The following is a 9047-nucleotide window of genomic DNA, read 5'->3' as shown; positions in this document are numbered from 1 at the left end:
AAGCAGGATGCTGCAACGAGCTTCAAACTCCGAGCGTCCCGCTCTGTGCTCCGAGGCGCGGAGCGGGAATAACGCGCGCGCACTCGGCTTCCACCGCTCCCGGGGCTCGCGAACGCGCCTCCCTTGCCGGGCCCGGCCTAGCGCTCGCGCGCGCCCGCCGCCGGCCCACGTGACTCTAGGCGCGGCGACGGCGGGGGCGGGTGGGGGCTCGGGCCGGCTCCGCAGCGCCGCGCAGGCGCCCCAGGGCCGCGCCGAGCCGAGCCCCTCCTGCTCCCTCTAGGAGTCAAAATGGCGGCGAGGGAAACCTGGAGCAGCCCCGGAGCCTGAGCCACTGACAGGAGCGGAGAGGGCGGCGGCGGCGGCAGGAGGAGAATGGCCGGGGGTGCTGGCGCCGGTGCGGACGGCGGTGCTGGTGGCGGCGGCGGGGGCGACCGCCGCGGTCCCAGCGGCGGCAGCAGCAGCGGCGGGAGGAGCCTCCGGGGTGAGTGTCCCTTGGTGTCTCTGAGACTGGGAGCCGAGGCTGTGCCCGGCGCAGCGCGGGGCGTCCCGGCAAGGAAGGGGCTGTGTCTAAGAGGTGGGGGCGCCGGGCTGGGGCCCGGCCGCCGCGGGAGGCGCCGCCGGCGGGGAGAGGAGAGGGCAAGTCATCCGTCTGGAGCTGAGGCGGCGGCGGCGGCGGACTGGCCGGTCCCCGTGCGCTCCCAGGGGCGGACTGGGCTGTGCGCCGTCGTCCCGGGGACAGAGGCGCGAGGTGTGGCACTCGGGACGGAGAGAGCGACCCGAGGTGGCCGCGACGACGGCCCGACCAGCTCCGGGCTCCAAGGGGCGGGACCCGCCGCTCCCAGGACGCCGGGAAACCGCTCCCGATACTCGGGCGCGTGTTTACCCGACTGCGGGGCTGCGACCGCCCCGGGGTGGGCGTGAGAGCGGCCGGCCGGAATTGGGGAAGGAGCAGGCCTGCGGACGGCTGCCCCAGGGGGGAGAGAAGTTAGGTTGCCCGGGTAAGTTACTGTTCCGGGCTCCAACTGGAATCGTGTTTTGACAGGTTGGGAGGGAGACAATACCGACTGTTTGATAAAGGAGTCTGTGCTTGGAGTACTTGAATGGCCAAAAGCGTGCATTTTCAGTGCCTTATCATTTGCATAGCTGTTCACTAGCCTTACCCCGAGGATGAGAACTTTCTCGCCGTCTTTTTGGAGAAGCTCTGAGGAGTGTTGCTTCCGCTTTGAACCATGATAGCACCTCTTTACATACCAGCACGGATAATGAGTACTCTGGATTAGGCCTAATGCACAGGAGTCTTGGTTATCTTTACCAGAGAACTGTTCCCTCTGCCAAAACATCTTACTGTAATGAGGAAATAGGCATTTTTACAGAATTACTTAGTTTTTTCCAACGGACAGAATCTTTGGTCTCTGAATAGCATCCATTTCTTTCAGGTTGCTGAAATACTTGACTTTCTTCTGGAAATGTGGAAGAAAGAGTTGAAATAGCAAGAATTATACATGTTAATGGAATCTGTGATTAAACTTGTCCTGGAATTTTTGGAGTCAGAAAAACCTTTAGAGCTCTGGTATGACTTGTTTTAAAGCGGAGAATCTAGGCCCAGGGAGATGACTGACTTGCCGTGGGTCTTACAGCTGGCCAGGGCTTGAGCCACAACTGGGACCTGAGCCTTCCCGCGCCCCCATTTAGAGAGCTCTTTTCGATGCACTCCTGAGCCTCTTATTCTTCATTGAGAAATGCATTCTTAACCACCAATACTGGTGCCCATGTCTAGGTCCTTGTGCAATAAAGTTGAAAGCAGAAATGAGAGAGAGTGCCCCACTCTGATCTGACTGACATTTCATTTAGAGTTTTCATAGGCCTGTAACTATATTTTCAGCCAGTTACAGGCATGGTCCATTCTTGCACGCAGTCAGTAAAACCCATAGGTCAATATTTTGTCCCACAAAGCCAAACTACTGTTCTGTGCCCCAACACCAGCATTTAAACAAGTTCTTTATATCAGACTCTCATTTTAAGATTTAAAACACCGGTGTTGCATTTGCTAGATTAATACTGCCTAGTTTCCATCTATTTTCTTGTTGAATTACAAGAGTCTTCTTTGTTGTGTGTCATGGGGTAACCTTCAGAAATGCAACCTCAAATGATTCTGATCACATTCTAGTCAGTGAAACTCACATATCAAAGTTGTACCTTGTGTTCAATTAATTACACTGTAATTAATTGTAATTATTGAAAGTCTGCTTTGCATTTTGCATTATATTAGTTGCTATAGTAGAAAAGAAAGAAGTGTAGTATATAAACTTTGCCCTCAGGAAAGATAAGGTGTACCCTTATGACTCTAGAAGACAATCTAGTACATTCTATGAATACAGAGAATGCCGTAGGTGTTCTGGTTAGAGGGAGACCAGTGAGACTTAGGAGTCTAAAGAACTTCCTGGAACACTTGGGACTTGAGCTAGCCTGTGAGGGTTTAGATTTACAGAGATACTGGAGCAGTTACTCTGTGAGAGAAAAGCGAGAATATGATGTGGAGATTAGCTTTGGGGGAGGGGAATAGAGGGAAACTAGGATGAGCTGACAACTGAATTTGGGAGGCTAAAAGGAAAAAAAATCACGCAGTTGGAAGGATATCTGTAGAAGGGTTTGAGTACTAGTTTGAGGAGATTTGGATTTTTATCCTCTTGGGCAAGATATGGGGAGCCTTTGAAAGGTTGGAAGCCCCATGTTAATGCGATAAACCAGCAAGATGGACCTGTCTGTGATCTACAGGTTGAGCTTGAATGAGGACAGAATGGAATGAGCCAGCAATGACAGTAGCTGTTGCAGTTACCTAAATATGAAGAGATGAGACCCCAGACTAGGATAGAGTCAATAGGAAGGATGTGTGGCAGGTGTTTTTGTTTTTATTGTGGTAAAATATACATAAACATAAAATTTGACATTTTAACCGGTTTTAAGTATACAGTTCTGTGGCATTCAGTACATCCACATTATTGTGGAGCCATCACCACCATCCATCTCCAGAACCTTTTCATCATCCCCTACTGAAACCTTTTACCTATTAAACACTAACTCCTATTTCATTTCCCTTTACTCCCAACCCCCTGGCAACCATCATTCTACTTTTTGTCTCTATGAATTTGATTACTCTATGTACCTCATTTTAGTGGAATCCTATAAAATTTGTCCTTTTGTGACTGGCTTATTTCATTTACATTTTTTTAAATTTTTTTTTTTTAATTTTTTTTTTTTTTTTATTCAACGTTTTATTTATTTTTGGGACAGAGAGAGACAGAGCATGAACGGGGGAGGGGCAGAGAGAGAGGGAGACACAGAATCGGAAACAGGCTCCAGGCTCCGAGCCATCAGCCCAGAGCCTGACGCGGGGCTCGAACTCACGGACCGCGAGATCGTGACCTGGCTGAAGTCGGATGCTTAACCGACTGCGCCACCCAGGCGCCCCTAAATTTTTTTTTTTTAACGTTTATTTATTTTTGAGACAGAGAGAGACAGAGCATGAATGAGGGAGGGTCAGAGAGAGGGAGACACAGAATCTGAAACAGGCTCCAGGCTCTGAGCTGTCAGCACAGAGCCCGACACAGGGCTCAAACCCACAAACTGCGAGATCGTGACCTGAGCCGAAGTCGGACGCTTAACCAACTGAGCCACCCAGGCGCCCCTCATTTAGCATGTTTTTAAGATTCACTCATGTTGGAGAATTTTTCAGAATTTCCTTCCTTTTTAAGGCTGAATACTATTTCATTGTATGTACACTATCTGTTTGAGTCCATGCTTTCATTTCTTTGAGGTATAACCCAGAAAATTTCACATTCCCACCAGCAGTGCACAAGGGCTCCAATTTCTCCAATTCTCACCAACACTTGTTGTTTTCTGTTATTTTGATACTAGTCATCCTAATGGGTATGAAGTGATTTGTCATTTTAGGCTTTTTAATTATTATTATTTTTATTTATTTATTTTTAAGTAATCTCTACACCCATCATGGGGCTTGAACTCACAACTCGGAGACCCAGAGTCACATGCTCTACTAACTGAGCCAGTTTGGTGCCCCTATTGTGGTTTTGATTCCTATTTCTCTAATAATGATTTCTTTTTGTGCTTCTCAGTCTTTTGTATATCTTCTTTGGAGAAACATCTAGTAAATTCTTTTACCATTTTTTAATCTAGTTGTTTGCTTTTTTGTTGTTGAGTTGTAGGAGTTCTTTATATATTCCAGATACCAATTCCTTATCAGACATATGATTTGAAAATATCATCTGCTATTCCGTGGATTACCTTTTCACTCTGTTGAGTGTTCTTTGATGCTCAAAAGTTAAAAAAAATTTTTTAACGTTTTATTTGTTTTTGAGAGAGCAAGAGAGCATGAGCGGGGGCGGGGCAGAGAGCAAGGGAGACACAGAATCTGAAGCAGGCTCCAGGCTGTCAGCACAGAGCCTGACGCTGGGCTCAAACCCACAAACTGTGAGATCATGACCTGAGCCAAAGTTGGACGCTTAACCTACTGAGCCACCCAGGTGCCCCGACGCACAAAAGTTTTTAATTTTGATGAAGCCCAGTTTATATATTTTTTCTTTGTTGCTTATGCTTTTGGTCTTATATGCAAGAAATCATTGTCAGATCCAAAGTTATGAAGCTTTCCCCCTGGAAAAGTCATACATTTAGATCTTTGCATGTGGGTATCCAGTTTTTCTCAGCACCATTTGTTGAAAAGACTGTCTTTTTTCCACTGAATGATTTTGGCACCCTTACTGAAAATGACTTGATTATACTGTGCTTGGCTTTATTTCTGAACTCTCTATTCTGTTGGTCTGTGAGTCTGTCTGTATGCCAATACCACATTGTTTTGATTACCGTAGCTTTATAGTAATTTTGAAATCAGGAAGTGTGAGACCTCCAACATTGTTCTAATTCAAGATTGTTTTGGCTGTTTGTGGTCCCTTGAGATTCCATATGAATTCTAGGATGGGTTTTTTTATTTCTCCAAAATCAAAAAAAAATATGCCATTGAGATTTTTTTGATAGGGACTGCACTGAATCTATAGATTGGAGCAATATTGACATATTGATATTAAATCTTACAGTCCGTAAACTCCAGATGTCTTTCAATTTATATGTATCTTTAATTTCTTCCCACAACACTTTGTAGTTTTAAGTGTAAAACTTTTAAGTGTAAAAGTCTTTCATCTCCTTGGTTAAGGTTATTCCTTAGTATTTTATTCTTTTTGAAACTATCATAAATAGGATTGATATTTTAATTTCCTCTTTGGATTGTTCATTATTGATGTTTAGAACACAGCTCATTTTTGTATGTTAATCTTTGCATCCTGCAGCTGTATTGAAAGCATTCATTAGTTCTAACAGGCTTGTGTGTGTGTGTGTAATCTAGTTTTCTACACATAAGATAGTGTCTTCGACAAAGATAATTTTATTTCTTCCTTCCAATTTGAATGCCTATTATTTCTTTTTCTTGCCTAATTGTTCTGGCTAGGACTTCCAGCACTATGTATATTGAATAGAAGTGGTGAAAATGTACATCCTTGTCCTGATCTTAGAGAAAAAATGTTCAGTGTTTGACCATTGAGTATGATGTTAGCTGTGGGTTTTCCTTTATTATGACCTTTATTATGTTGAAATGGTTTCCTTATGTTCCTGGTTTGCTAGAGTGTTTTGGCAGGTATGTTTTAATGAAAAAAAAGATTCAGTTATAGGTGCTGAGAGCATCTCTAGCCTGGTGAAAGGGAAAATTCTGCTGTCATTGGCAAAGTAACATATTAATGCCCAGTTGGTGTTTTAGGCATTGTCTCTCTACATTTGCAGTCATGTTTTGGCTTAATTCAGTAGGGAAAAGTGACACTAATCAAATAATCATACAGATATATTCCTGAATATAACTATAGTATAATTTTGCTCACAGCTGTATTCCCAGCATCGAGCATAGTGCCAGGACATAGGTGCTCATTGAAGTTATTAATTGATATAAGCAGAAGACTTAAAATTTAACCACATAAGCTAAAAACTATATGCTTATAATTTTTAATGACAAAGTATTTTTATTTTATTTTATTTTATCTTATTTTATTTTATTTTATTTTATTTTATTTTATTTTAAGCCATCTTCCCTGAACCCAGTCTTGGTACAATGGTAACAAAACAAAATCAGACTTCTCTGCTATGAAAAGAAATAGGCAAGTGACTTTTTCTAAAACAAGTGTCTTTAAGAGTGAGGTCAGGGGTGCCTGGTTGGCTCAGTTGGTTAAGCGTTCGACTTCAGCTCAGGTCATGATCTCATGGTCTGTGAGTTCGAGCCCTGAGTCGGGCTCTATGCTGACAGCTCAGAGCCTGGAGCCTGCTTTGGATTCTGTGTCTCCCTCTTTCTGCCCCTCCCCTGCTCACACCTTTGCCTCTCTCTCTCTTTCTCTCAAAAGTACATGAACACTTTAAAAAAAAAAAAAAAGGCAACATTTTTCTTTTTAAGTTGGTGATAGTGGAAATTGCTTATCAGAATCCAAAGTTTCAAAGGGATGCATAACTTAGAAGAAACTTTTCAGGTGCGTGTTGACTCCAGATTTATAATGAAATTCAAATATTCAGTACCTAGTTTATTTGCAAAACAAGTTCAAAATTCTTTTAATGCAAGCCTCAGTGGTTTTTAGTATCCTTTATTTTTTAATTTTAAAAATTAATTTAAATTTTAAAATTTGACAGTTTTGGGGTTAGTGTCCTACTTTGACTTTGACTAGGTTAAGTGTCCTACTTTGGCTCAGGTCATGATCTCGCGGTTTGTGAGTTTGAGCCCCACGTTGGACTCTGTGCTGACAGCTCAGAGCCTGGAGCCTGCTTTGGATTCTGTGTCTCCCTCTCTCTCTGACCCTCCCCCGCTTGTGTTCTTTCTCTGTCTTTCAAAAATGAATAAACATTAAAATAATTTTTTTATAAAAGATTTTATAATTTTTTATAAAAAATTTATGAAAAAATATTTCTTAATATAGAAATTTCAAAAATATATAATGTACTAAGTTATGTAAATTGATACTGAATATGTGTAGTGAACCTTATGTTAAGGTTGGAATAAATAGGAATCACTTTAATGCAGAACATAGAGCATCCTTTACATCACAGGATTCAAAAAAGTCTTTTGAGCATTGTTGGAGTTTTTAGATATAGTTGTTATGTAAAAGAACATTGGACTAGGAATCAAATCTCCAGTCCGATTCTGACTGTTTATAGGTTTGTGATCTTAAGCAAGCCCTTTAACCTGTCTGAGGCTTCATTTTCCTCAAGAGTCTGTGTGTGTGTGTATATACTCACACACGTGCACACATGTACGTCACAGTGTTTTACAAAGCAGCTTTGCCACCTTATGTTTGCTCTTCAGTTGTTTCCCTCCCTGTTACTAGTCTGAAGTATTTATTGAACATCTACCAACCGAGTCTCTGCCATTTGTTTTCCCACTGTCCCCCTAATTCTCTGTTCTCTATATTGCTACCACACTTATGTTTCTAAAAAACCCAATTGGGGCATGTTACTTCCCTACTTAAAAAACCTGTGTTAACCTCCCATTGCTTATAGGATAAAGTCCAAACTCACAGAGTTTGTGGACTGTGTCCAACCTTCCGTTTCCCATCACTCCAGCCTTACCAAACTGTTTCTTGTTCCTGTGCTTCTGTATCTCATGTGTTTATCCCGGTGCTTGGAGTTCTTTTTCTTTGTCATCCAGGAAACTCTGAGAAGGTGATTCATCATCCACTGCAGGGGTAGATTTTGATTACTCCAAGCCAGGTCATTTCCCTGTAAACTGTTGATTGAGAGGAAGGAGACATTCTTTTTCTGGGGGACAGGACTTTTTCTCCTGTTGTGTATGAACAAGAGAACATGCGACTCCAGTTGCCACTGGCAGCTGTCTTACAACCCCAAGGGATGATGAAGCGTGCCTGGAAGATGATAGAGCAGAGAGAATGAATGTAGGTCCAAGATAACATAATTTTAGACACATACTGTACTGGGGGTCTGGGTCTTTCCCTGCCATGGGACTTCTCCACCTAACAGATTAATTCCTTATTGTTGAAGCCATTTCTTTGGAGTTATTTGCCATCAAAAATCTCTTGATTGATATAGTTGTGTTTATTCTTCAAGACCCAGTTCAAATATGACCTTGACCAGTAGTCATACACTCATTCCCTGAGTACTTTGGCCCACTCTTCCAGCCCTGTTGCAACTGTACTATAGTCATTTGCTTGTATGTCTGACTCCTTCATGTAACTCTGTGTACTTTGAGCCTTGGCTTACAGGATGCAGCACAGTGTCTGCTACATTATAGATATTCGGCAATGCATTGTCAGGATGAAAAAGGGTTTTGTAAACAATTTTTAAATAAACATGAGGTATGTTATTATCTTTAAAGTGAAATGGAGAAATCAATTAGACTAGACATGCAAAATGTTCTTTGCTTGCCTTTAATTATTTTCTAAAAATGTTCACTTAAATAAAAAATTTGACAGCCTCTCTGGCCACAGTGCCTTGAATTTTATGAAAAATCTAACTTAAAGTAGGAGTCCTGGAAGGAGCAATAATGAATTGTGTTTTTACCCTGCAACTTCCTTCCTTCCTTCCTTCCTTCCTTCCTTCCTTCCTTCCTTCCTTCCTTCCTTCTTTAGGAGGAGACTTGAATGCCAGAACTAACTTCAAGCATAATATGTGTATTTGTTCCCTATATTTTGAAATTATATTCAGGTCTGTTTTTTCTGGGATTTATTTGTGAATTGTTCTTTAGAGAAAAATTCCATAATATACCTCATAAGAAGACCTAATTATTCTTGCCTTCAGACTTTCCCAAAATATTTCTTGCTTGCTTGAGTATACACAGAACTTTTCTGGTAAGAAGAAAAAAAAAAAAAGCTTTGTGGCAGAACTAGATGAGTTATAGCAAATTTTAGTAATGTCTTATGACAGAGAAATTTCATTATAACCTTAATTACAGAGTCATAGTTCTGTCACATGCTTCAACAATAAAGTCTGACAGA

General features: G+C 42.2%; 1 protein-coding gene across 5 annotated transcripts in view; it reads left to right on the top strand.

Annotated features, from left to right (window-relative positions):
* Positions 1-202: 202 nt before the first annotated feature.
* Positions 203-9047, top strand: part of BTBD7 (BTB domain containing 7) — an 88147-nt gene continuing 79302 nt past the window's right edge. For 2 of the 5 annotated variants that reach the window (XM_045448301.1, XM_045448302.1), the window contains exon 1: positions 203-481. The gene's annotated coding sequence lies outside the window, so the exon portion shown is untranslated. The remainder of the gene's footprint in view (positions 482-9047) is intronic. The other 3 variants (XM_045448300.1, XM_045448299.1, XM_045448298.1) reach the window with 3 other exon arrangements.

Source organism: Leopardus geoffroyi, chromosome B3, assembly GCF_018350155.1.
Source record: "Leopardus geoffroyi isolate Oge1 chromosome B3, O.geoffroyi_Oge1_pat1.0, whole genome shotgun sequence".
NCBI lineage: Eukaryota > Metazoa > Chordata > Mammalia > Carnivora > Felidae > Leopardus > Leopardus geoffroyi.
The sequence above is the reverse complement of the archived record's forward strand: the minus strand, read 5'-3'. Positions and strand labels throughout refer to the sequence as shown.